This window comes from Aristolochia californica, unplaced genomic scaffold (assembly GCF_029961685.1).
Source record: "Aristolochia californica isolate CCGP_79_NKW_82.1479 unplaced genomic scaffold, dmAriCali1.0.hap1 SCAF_9, whole genome shotgun sequence".
Taxonomy (NCBI): domain Eukaryota; kingdom Viridiplantae; phylum Streptophyta; class Magnoliopsida; order Piperales; family Aristolochiaceae; genus Aristolochia; species Aristolochia californica.
In genome coordinates this window covers 1,164,866-1,176,209 of record NW_027182290.1, presented here as the reverse complement: position 1 = coordinate 1,176,209, position 11,344 = coordinate 1,164,866, and the positions used below count along the sequence as shown (strand labels likewise).

Below are 11,344 nucleotides of genomic sequence, written 5' to 3'. Positions count from 1 at the left end.
CCGTCGCCTCTGTTTCCGTCGCTGCCGCTTCCGTTGCCGCTGACTCCGTCGTGGCCGTCATCCCCGACGATAGGTCCTCCCCGGCGCCATAACCTCCTTCCCTCCGCGTCGTCTCGGCGGAAAACCAGAACATGGGAGAAATAATCTCCCCCTTCCTCGCGAGAAGATGATCTCGCATGTACGAGATCATAAAATAAAAAAAATAAAAACCTTTTTCCTCTCGAAAAAATTAAAAATAAATTTTATAGAAATAATTTTCTATAAACTATTAGTGTCTCATGTATTTTTAAACATTTTTCTAATTGAAATTTTTTATTAAAAATCATATAATTTTCTAAGTAAGATTTTTCATACCAAGATGGGGTAGAAAACTGTATAGAAAATTTTTGAATAAGTATTTAACAGTTGATGTTGTAATACTTTTAGCATGAAACAATTTTCATTGTACTTTTGTGTTTGATATTTTATTTAATTAAAAATTTATCGATAAGTATAATAATATATTAGATTGATTATTAATTTTTATTTATTTCCCTAGAAGAGACAATAAAAGGTCCATTTAACTTTCCTAAGAAAATTTTAAAATATTTCCAACAATTTTCTAATAAGTCACTAATAGTAATAAGATTTTATTTCAAGGTTTTTTTGGGAATATGTATCATAGGAAAAATATTTTTAGTTTTTCCTAGGATATAAATTTTTATCTAGGGGCACTAAGGAGGCCATAATAAATTATGGCCAGATTCAAAAATTACAAAACAAGCTAGACAACAATTGGAGTAAAAAATATTAATATTGGTGCATTTTAATCCATTATTGAAATTCAATCCTGAACCTCCCCTATCATTATATTTTTTTAAAATGTATGCATAATTTTATATATAATTTATTCAAAGTCACCCCTACGTGCGAGATCATAAACAAGGAAAAAAAAACTCTTTGTCCCTTCCTCATGGCTCTTAAATAAATTGAAAAGATATTTTAGTAAAAATACGTTTCTAGAGACTATTAGTGGTTTTTTTAATAAATATTGAAAAGACATTTTTAATAGAAATATAGGGACCATTAGTGCCTCATATTTTTTCAAAATATTTTTCTAATTATAAATTCTTTTTAAAAAATCATATAATTTTCCAAGTAAGATTTTCTTGCTAAGATGGGTTAGAAAACCATATAGAAAATTTTTGAATAAGTATTTAACAGTTGATGATATAATACTTTGAGCATGAGGCAATTTTCATAGCAATTTTGTGTTTGACATTTTATGTGATTAAAAATTTATCGATAAGTATAATAATATATTAGATTAATTATTAATTATTAATTTTTATTTGTTTCCATAGAAAAGGCAATAAGAGGTCCATTTAACTTTCCTAAGAAAAATTTACAATATTTCTTGTAATTTTCTAATAAGTCTGTAATAGTAATAGGATTTTATTTAAAGGATTTATAGTTTTTATTTGGGTGATTGTAAATTGATAGTGATATTTTATTTTATTTTGTTGTGTTTGATTATTGTATGGAGTTTATTTATGCAGTGTATGGAGTGTATAAACAAGTTCATGAAGTGTTTATGGAATGTATAGATAATTTTATAGAGTGTTTATGGAGTGTTTATGCAGGTATTATGTATATTGATTATGCCCAATTTTAAGTAGAGGTCGTGCCGAATTTTATACAAGTATTATATATATAGATTATGCTAAATTTTAAGTAAAGGTTATGCCCAATTTTATACACATATTATATATATATAAGTTTTGCCCAATTTTATGTAGAGGTCATGCCCAATTTTATGTAAAATGTCTGCATAATTTTATATACATTTTATTCAAATATATTTTTTGAAAAGTTTTAAATGTATGTTGAGGCTCGAGCTCGGCTCGAACTCGTTGGGCTCGAGCTCGATAACAATTTTAGGCTCGAGACGAGGCTCAGCTTGAAATATTTAAATCAAGCTCGACTCGAACATAAGCAGGTTCGGGCTCGGCTCGGCTCGATGCCACCCCTAGATGGGGGCATGACAGTAGAAGAGAAACTGGGTTCCAGAAAGTTGGAGAAATGGAGAGAGGATAAAGGTTGAGCCTAGGAAGAGGCTTGGGATGGGAAATAAGTCTCATCAAATTGAGCATGACGAGTGATATAAAGTCTAGAGGTGACAGGATTAAGACAACGAAACCCTTTGTACGATGAGTTATAGCCCATAAAGATGCAAGCAATACTACGTGGCGAGAATTTATTGGGCATATAATCACGTAAACATGGGTAGACACAACAACCAAAGTGATGAAAATTGTCATAATTTGGAGAAATACCATAAATAATTTCAAAGGGGGACTTACCTCCGAGAAGCGGTGTGGGCAATCGGTTGATGATGTAGGCAGCAGGGCTAAAAGCGTCAACCCAGTAGCGAGGAGAAATGTGGGAATAGAAGAGTAGGGCCAAACCAGTTTCAGTCAAATGACGGCGTTTTCGTTCTGCGCGGCCATTTTGGGCAGGAGTGTAGGGACAAGATAATTGATGATGAATTCCCAAAGAGCGGAGATGGTGTTTAAAACGAGTGCTAGTAAATTCTACACCACCATCGCTTTGAAAATTTTTTATACGAGCAGAATGTTGGTTTTCAACAAATTTTTGAAATTGAAGAAAAGTATCATAGAAATCAGACTTCAATTTCAATGGGTAAAGCCAAGTAAAACGGGAATAATCATGAATAAATAAAACATAGTAAATAAAACCCAAATTCGATGGTACTGGTGAAGGACCCCATATATCGCAATGAATTAAATCTAACAATTTAGACGACCTTTTTGTATTGCAAAGATAAGGTAAACGATGACTTTTGGAAAGTTGACATGTAGCACATAAATGCAGAGAGGGCAATAATGAAGTAAGATGAAGATGTTCTTCTTTATTTAATAAGGAAATAACAGAATGATGCACATGGCCTAATCAAGCATGCCATAAATCATAGGAGGCATGAAGAGATTTATTTTTTCAGAATAGAAATAAATGCGGAATTTCCATGTTCTAGCACATATAGGCGTCCATCACGTCGACCGGTTGCCACCACCTTTCCCGTTTGGCAATTCTGAACAGTGAAAAAATTATTAGTAAAACGTAACGGAGAAAGGAAAATCATTCGTTAATTTACTAATAGACAAAAGATTTTTAGTAAGATGAGGAACAACCAAAACATCTCATAATTGAAGATATGGGGAAGGAGAAGGTAACCAGTATGAGTAATAGGTAGGGACACGCCATTCCCCACAATTACACGATCCTTACCCGTGTAGATAACCGATTGATCCAACGAGGAGTGGACCAGAGTCATGTGGGTCGTGGCCCCCGTATCCATGAACCAGTCCGAATTTTGATTTTTGGACAAAGAACATGTTTGATTAAATGAATCGATGAGATGAGCCGAAGAGTATTCCTCCCGTGAATACCATTGCCGACATTGATCAGCATAGTGCCCGTCTTTGCGACAGATTTGGCACCGCGGGGGACGGCGACCGTTGCTGGTGGTAGGACGGCATGGGCCGTGACCGGAATCACTGTGCGGACTGTGACCGTGGCCGGAGATGGGTGTTCCTCTGTTTCCAGAACTGAAATGGTTGTCGTGGCTGTTTTCGCGACCCCGTCGATGGCGAGAAGAGTCATTGGAGCGCTGAGAAGGGACATGGTTGGCAGTGAAGGCTGCGGTGGAGGGAGCCATGGGCTTGAGAGATTTCTGAAAAATCTCGAAGCTTTCCGCGCGGGATGCGATGTCGAAAAAACAGGGTAACAGGGTTTGGGCCATTTGGGCGAAGGAAAATCCAGAGAATTCCGGGCCAAGACCCCGAATGAACCAGTGAGCCTTGTCGGTGTCATCAACGGGACGACCGATGGCGTGAAGTTAATCACATAGGACCTTGAACGCGCGGGCGTATACCGTCACCGAGCGAGCTCCTCTTTTCATCAATTGAAGGTTGTCTTTGAGACGAATTTCACGGGCTTTAGACCTGTGACTGAAGGAATTCTCCAAAGCAAGCCATACTTCACGGGAGGTGGAGAGGCCGACGACTTCAGCCATAGCTTCTTTGTACAGAGAAGAGAGAAGAAGACTGAGACGTGGGAGGGTCAAAAAGAGGTGGTGGCACAAGAGTACCATCCACATAACCCAGCAAGCCTTGACTGTCGCGAAGCGGAAGGAACTGACTCTTCCATAGAAGATAATCGGAAGATGAAAGTTTGATGGTGAGTATGTGAATCATGGTGTTGAAAGAGAGAAGATCAAAAGAAGATTCAGAGGCCATAGTGGATCACGGAATTTTAATCCAGAAGAGCTCTGATACCATGAGAAGAACGATTTAAAATTCACCACACTTTGGGGTGTCATGTTTTCATTAATTTATAGGAGTGATATCCCAATTACAGGGATTTACAATTGATTACAAGATATTTGATTTGTACAGATAAGGAATGATTGAGCTTAATTAGCTCCTATGATGGAAGGCCCTAAACAGGGCAATGATCCTTAATTGATTGAGAATCAATTTTATGATCCTTAATTGATTGAGGATCAATCTCTTAAGACAGTATCTTAAACTATTCAAAGATGGGTTCCAAAACCTGCCTCAGGGTTTTATTGAAAAAAAACCATCACAAGGTTCCGGGATATGGTTAACTCCATCTTATATCTTTGTCTCATAAGTGGATTAGTCTCTTAGGACGCATTTGAGAGGAGAACAAGAGAACATAGGGCATTCTTCAATTTGAGGGGTACGAAAAAAAACTTATCTTTCATGGTTTTAGGTGGTAGGTTTGATCGATTCGGCCACATTTAAGAAAAAGCAGCTGATGTATTGAGAGCCCATATTTTCCCTGTGCATTATATCTAAAAAACTTCTCTTTTTAAATCCGTCATCTTTTGCTTAGTAAATGCCGTGAAGTGGCTACAGAAACCAGCTCAGGGTTTACGTTACTCTACTCCCCTCATCCTTACGTCATACCTTGAAGGCCTCGTGTTGTTTTACGTATCCATGGCATTATCTGGTTTTGACTCGCCGGAATAAATAGGGAAAACTGCAGAACAAATTCGGATGAGAAAACTCCCCGTCTTTCTGTTTCATCTCTGCTTGGATCATGACTCATTTTATTAATTTTAAAAAATATTTACAGAAATCTTGATCGGCCGTTTTCAGGCAGTCAACATGGTATATTGACTGATACAGTTATTCCACTCAGCCACACGTGAAATCTCGGACGATTCCTAAAGATCTCCTTCTTTACAGAACCGCAATGGGTTGAGAATAAGATCGCCTAAGTTTTTTAGATGCATGATTGATATTTATCATGTGACAGACGCATAAAATTCATGCACGTCTCACTGAAACAGCAGGGTCAAAAACTTGGAAGGTTTCAAGTTTCAACATTGATCAGAGACTGTATTTCCACCTTGCAGTGCCCGTGATCATCCATGGCGGAGGCAACTTATAAATACCATCCCTCCCCCCCAACAGTTAATTCTGTTAAGAAGACGACACAGACCCGGAGAAGGAAGAGAAGAACAGATAAGCTCAATCGGAGAAAACAAAAGAAGCTAGCCATGTCGATCGATGCTCTAGCAATGTCGGGAGCTAATTACGTTGAGTGCGATATCGATTTTGATGAGTTTGATGACGGGAAGATGGACGAAACCCCGGCGTACCTGATTTCTGAAGAACTATCGGAAGTGGAAGATGGCGATTGTTGTGGGAGTAAATCTCAGGTTTACGATGATTCCGAGATGAAGATGCGGTTGGCGGCCTGGGTAAAGAAGGTTGCCTGTTCCATAACTGCATATCATCAGCAAACTTAAGCAGTTTCAGTTTTGAACTTTCCTTTTTTCTGGTATTTGTTTGTGGGACTCTCCCATGTTAAATTTTTTATTCATTTGTAGAATTTCCGCCATTGATTTGTAAAGGTCTACATTCTTGTTTATTCGGTATCCTTCTACAGAGCAAACCGTTTTGTACTGATGACTTCCTAATTACTTCCTCTGATGAATGGAAATTCATATTTGCTTTGGACAAAGCCTACTTCATCCTTTAAGAACTAAAGTCGAAGATGATCAAATTTTCATTTTATGAAAACATTTCTCCAAAGGATTTTGCTTCTCTACAAGCTCTTTCTTCCGATGACAAAATTATGCAACGCTTACGAATTCGATCACGGAAGAGACGACCAACTGCTCGGACCGCCGGCAAGACTGGTATTCATCAAGGACAAAAAAATGTAAAAGGCGACTAATCATTCTATAATAAAAAGAAAAGAAAATGGCGACTCAATTCAAAAAATGAGTAGGCTCTGCGCAGTTCAAAGTAGTAGTCATGAAGTCACCGACCATAGATGATCAGAGGAATATCTGCTTCCCTCTCCATGATCATCTGCACGAACATGTTAATCGTAATGACCAAAGACTCGGTTTCTCTCATGCTTCGCATAATTTCAAACCGCTTTCATGTTAGACTCTACAAAATTTAAGATTGCAAAAGTATTGATTTTTCATCATTGGAAGTAAATGATTTTATCTTTTTATTATTTAATTAGAATATAATAGTAATTTTTCGCAAAAATTAAGAACAGACATGATGCATTAACTGCAAGTATGAAAATTCGGCTAGTCGTAATATTAAAAAAATATAAATGTGTTTTTTAATAATAACTCACGATGGACGCAAGATTGTGGATGGTAGCCTTAGAGAATTGCCGTCACCCAATACTCCACTCCAAGTTTCCAGAATTGAGAATTGGTTGAATAGGTAAGAAAATATACTTCCAAATATTTATTTTGATATATTTCATATAAAGTCTTATTTTTTATGGCGTAAAATGGCTCAAAATTTGAAGTTTTCAACTGCCACACAAAACATTTCTACTGGTTGACCTTTGCTGTTTCATATGTCAATTTATCTTTCTAGAAAATTCTTATTTTAACGATTTTTTTTTAGTTGGAAATTAGACTCAAATATCTTTCTAATGGTATATAATTTGATATATGAAAAATAGGGTAAGAGAGTTAAAATTCAAATGAAAAATATAAATTAAAAAAAAAAGAATAAAGAAAAAACGAGAAACTCCTTTTTTTTCTTTTTCTTCTTCTTCCTCCCTTTCTTCTCCATCTCAGATCATTGCCTACTTTGATACCATCCTTTTCCATCTCAGATCATTGCTTATTCTTATACCATGTTGAATTTAGGCTCCCATGATTAGAACATCATGCAAAGTAAAAAAGGGAGAGGAGAAGAGAAGAGAGAAAAGGAAAAAGAGAGAGAAAGAGTTTTTTGGCTAAGAGAGAGTTTGGACAAATTAAGAGAAGGGGAAAGAACTTGAATGCTCTACCCCAAGCAAAGGGCATTTATTTATAGTTTTTTAGAGGATGCTACAATATTCACAATACCCTTAGGACTATAAGTTTTACATAAAAAATTACGTAAGTAGATACGTTCATCCTTTACTAACTACATCTTTGTGTCATCTTTATGAGAACTCTTTTTATTTACCATGATGTCACCTCTCTTGGATGTGTGGGCATTTTCCTTAGATATATGGGTCGTCCTCGGTTGTGTGGGTTTGAGCTTATCTTCCAACATTTTCTGTTGTGGTAGCTAACGTGGTACCACACGGCGATCAATGTTAACGTGTCGCATGGACTTTGTAGTTAGATTGTTGACCGGTCCAAATTGGATATTTTTGAAAATAAGTGAATCGAGTTGTACAACCAAGATGAATCTCTGTTCATCCTCTTAATTAGACTTGATAGAATGGTACAATATTGTGTTCATTAAAAATGGAATCAATATAGGACAGTTTCCTCCAGGGAACAAGGATCGGACAAAAGATGGAAACGATGCATGGCCTGGTCTTCAAAACAATATTGAAATCAATAACAAATCAACAAATCAATAATAAATTGAAGAGTTACACTCAAAAAAGCAAAAATCACAACTTCTGTAACTTAGGTGGATGCCCTGTTACAGACCACGCAACCTTCTTGGCCCAGGCGATCAGCAGCAGCTTCATTTTGAAATCTTTGTTAACCAGACAAGTACTACTACCAGAGCCGTCATCTTCCTCATTATCCGGTCCTTCATCAGCAAGTAAATACGGCGGAACCTCGTAATCGTGAAGCTCATCGAAATCGATCCCGCAGTCGATGTAATCAGCCCCCGACATTGCCAGAGCATCAATCGACATGGCTTCCTTCTTCCTTCCTCGCAGTCTATCGAAATGTGTTGTCTTCGTCCCTGAATTCGCTATCGGGTGTTTGACGATATTTATAAGTTGCCTCCGCCATGGCTGATCACGGGCAGGCACAGTTGGGCGGATGAAAGATAGCATCTCTTAATGTTAAAACCTTCCCGGTCTTTGACCTGCCATTCCGTCCGGACTGCTTGAACAAGGGTTAAGAATCCTACGAGTTTTGTCACATGATGTACGGATCACGGAATGAAAAAAATTTATACGATATTTGCACTTTACGGTGCGAATGGAGGATGTCGCCGGAGGAATTGTAGAGGGCGACTGTTTGCTCTAGCATCTCTGAATGTTAAAACCTTCCCGGTCTTTGACCTGCCATTGCATCCGGACTGCTTGAACAAAGGTTAAGAAATCTACGAGTTTTGTCACATGATAAACGAATCACGAAATGAAAAAAATAAATTCGCGGGTGGAATTGTAGAGGACGACTGTTTGCCTTGTATGGAAGACGAGACGTCACGTGTGGTAGAGTAGAATATCCGTACTGGTCAAGGTCCCTCGTAGAACGTCGTCACCTTCGTCTTCCCGCCGTTGAGATCAGGTTTCTGAACTCTACAATGGATTGGAGATGTAATCGCGCCGCCTGGTCACTGCAGAGTAACGAAAATTCTGAATCCGGACATGGTCTCTGTAGACTTTTCAAGTTCACGAGAAAGAAACAAAGCTGATGAATTCCAAAAGACATATTTGATGTTTGTAATCCCATGCAAGGGCAAAAAAGTAGCCATTAAATCTTCTAGTTTTAGTTACTTAAAAAGGCTCTCCTCGCCTCATTAAGATTTAAAAGTGCCAAAATGGATTCAACTTTCATGTGAAAGGATTCAAGTAAATCTTTTCTTTAGAATGCCCAAAAAGGTACTAACACTTCACACAAATTATCTCATTTTGGACATATATTATTTTAAATCAAGGTTAATTTTAATCTGAACGATTTTATTTTTTATCAAATTGTTATGCTATTTTTCATCGCTTATTATTATCAAAATTAGATCAGACCAATTGATTGAACCGACTTTTCTGTAAATATGAAACTCTAAAATGAGTGAGCACACATCCATTTAGGGTGTGTTTTGTATCAATAAGAAAGTGTAGGAAAAAAACATATGATAGAAATTTTTTCCTGTTGACCAAATTTTTTCACTATTAGTTTGTGTCATTTTCGAAGGCGGAAATGTTTTTCTTTTAATTCTTCTTGATTCCTCTTACCTTTTAAGAAATGTTAAAAATGAGTTTATTGTTGTTCCGATAGGAAATTATATGAAATATAATAGTTCTTGATCATTTACCTCTAAATTTGACTCTTATTTTTATTTATAAAAATTCAATTTATTATTCGTATAAATATGGACAACATAACTAATTTTCTTGTTGATTTCTATAATGGCATAAACGCAAGAACACAGTCAAAGGAAAAATGATTTTCTTGTTATTTTGTTTTCTTATGGCTGCACAAATGGTCCCTTAGGCTATGTTCGGAACACAAAAAGTGGAAGAGAAAATAAAAGGAAGATAAAAGAAAGGAAAAGAAAAGAAAAGAGGTTTCTTTTTCTCTTGTTTGGATACCGATAGAAAATGAAAAAAAAATTGAAGAGAAATATAGTTTCTTTTGTTTGGATACACGTGAAAAATGAAAAAGAAAATAAAATTAGTAATATTTTAAAATTTTGATGATTAAGATTTTCTCTCAAGTTTCTATTTCTTTTCTTTTCTCCCCAAATTTCATCATTTTGTAGGACAAAATTTATTAACTAAGAGAAAATTATTTTCTCTCCCCCTTTTTTTTTGTGAGTTCTTAGGGTCTTTTTGGAAACCCTATAAAAGACAAGAGAAGAGAAAGAGAAAGGGAAAAGAAAAGAAAAGAGGTTTATTTTCTCTTGTTTGGATGTCCATCGAAAATGAAAGAAAAATATAGTTTCTCTTGTTTGGATGCACGTGGAAAATAAAAATAAAAAAATAATTAATTTAATGGAAACAATTTACACGATGGTTATTGGGTAATTTCCAAACAAATATGAAATTTCTATTCATCAATTACATGGCTGAATGTTACAGTATATTTGATAAGAGGAGCTCATCGCGACAAACCAGCTTCCTCCATAGAACTAAAACGAATGAAGAGCTTTACAAATCAATGGTGGAAATTCCACAAATAAATACAAAATGGGAAACTCTCCCCCCAAAAAAAAGAAACTTAAGGTTGCTGATGATCTGCTGTTATGGAGCAGGCAACCTTCTTAACCCAGGCTGCTAACTGCATCTTCATCTCGAAATCGTCGTAACTATCGTCATCTTCCTTTTCCGATTGTTCTTCAGAAATCAGATATGCCGGGATCTCGTCAAACTTGTCGAAATCGATATTGCACTCGACGTAATCAGCCCCAGACACTGCTAGAGCATCGATCGACATGGCTTCTCAGTTTCTTCTCCGACTGATCTTTTCTGTATCGTCTTCTTAATAGAATTAACTATCGGGGGGGGCGGGGTGGTATTTATTAGTTCCCTCCTCCATGGATGATCACGGGCATTGCAAGGCGGAAAAACTCTCTGATCAATGTTGAAACTTGAAAACTTCCAAGTTTTTGACCCTGCGGGAATTGCTTGAATGATTACGTGTCTGTCACATGATAACTTTTGAATCATGCAATCAGAAAAAAACTTAAAAATTCTTTTACAGTTCTGTAATGGATGACGACTGAGGAATACGAACGAGACTTCACGTGCGCACCGGTCAATATTCCATGTTGACTTCTCATGCATTGACCCACGATTCACTCCACCGATTTTGGTTAGGACTCACGAATATTTTAGCTGGACTCGGAGCGAGTCATGGACGACCTACGGTGACCGAGTCACGAATTAATTAGGTATGATCAAAAGAGATTTTTTAAAGTCTTATGCTTTTGTAAAAACAAAAAAACAAAATCTCCGACCTGCCGGATTCGAACCAGCGACCTAAGGATTAAGCTGTGAATCACTACAGTCCTCCGCTCTACCAACTGAGCTAAGGTCGGACTGACAACTATTCATAATGTTTAATTTATCCTTTTCTCTGCTATTTTCT

The 11,344-nt window shown here is 36.7% G+C and overlaps 1 non-coding gene across 1 annotated transcript; it reads right to left on the bottom strand.

Moving 5' to 3' along the window:
- Window positions 1-11,207: 11,207 nt before the first annotated feature.
- On the bottom strand, window positions 11,208-11,294 carry TRNAY-GUA (transfer RNA tyrosine (anticodon GUA)). The gene is given in 2 exon segments: window positions 11,208-11,243; window positions 11,258-11,294. It is a non-coding gene; the product is annotated as a tRNA-Tyr (tRNA).
- Window positions 11,295-11,344: the final 50 nt, after the last annotated feature.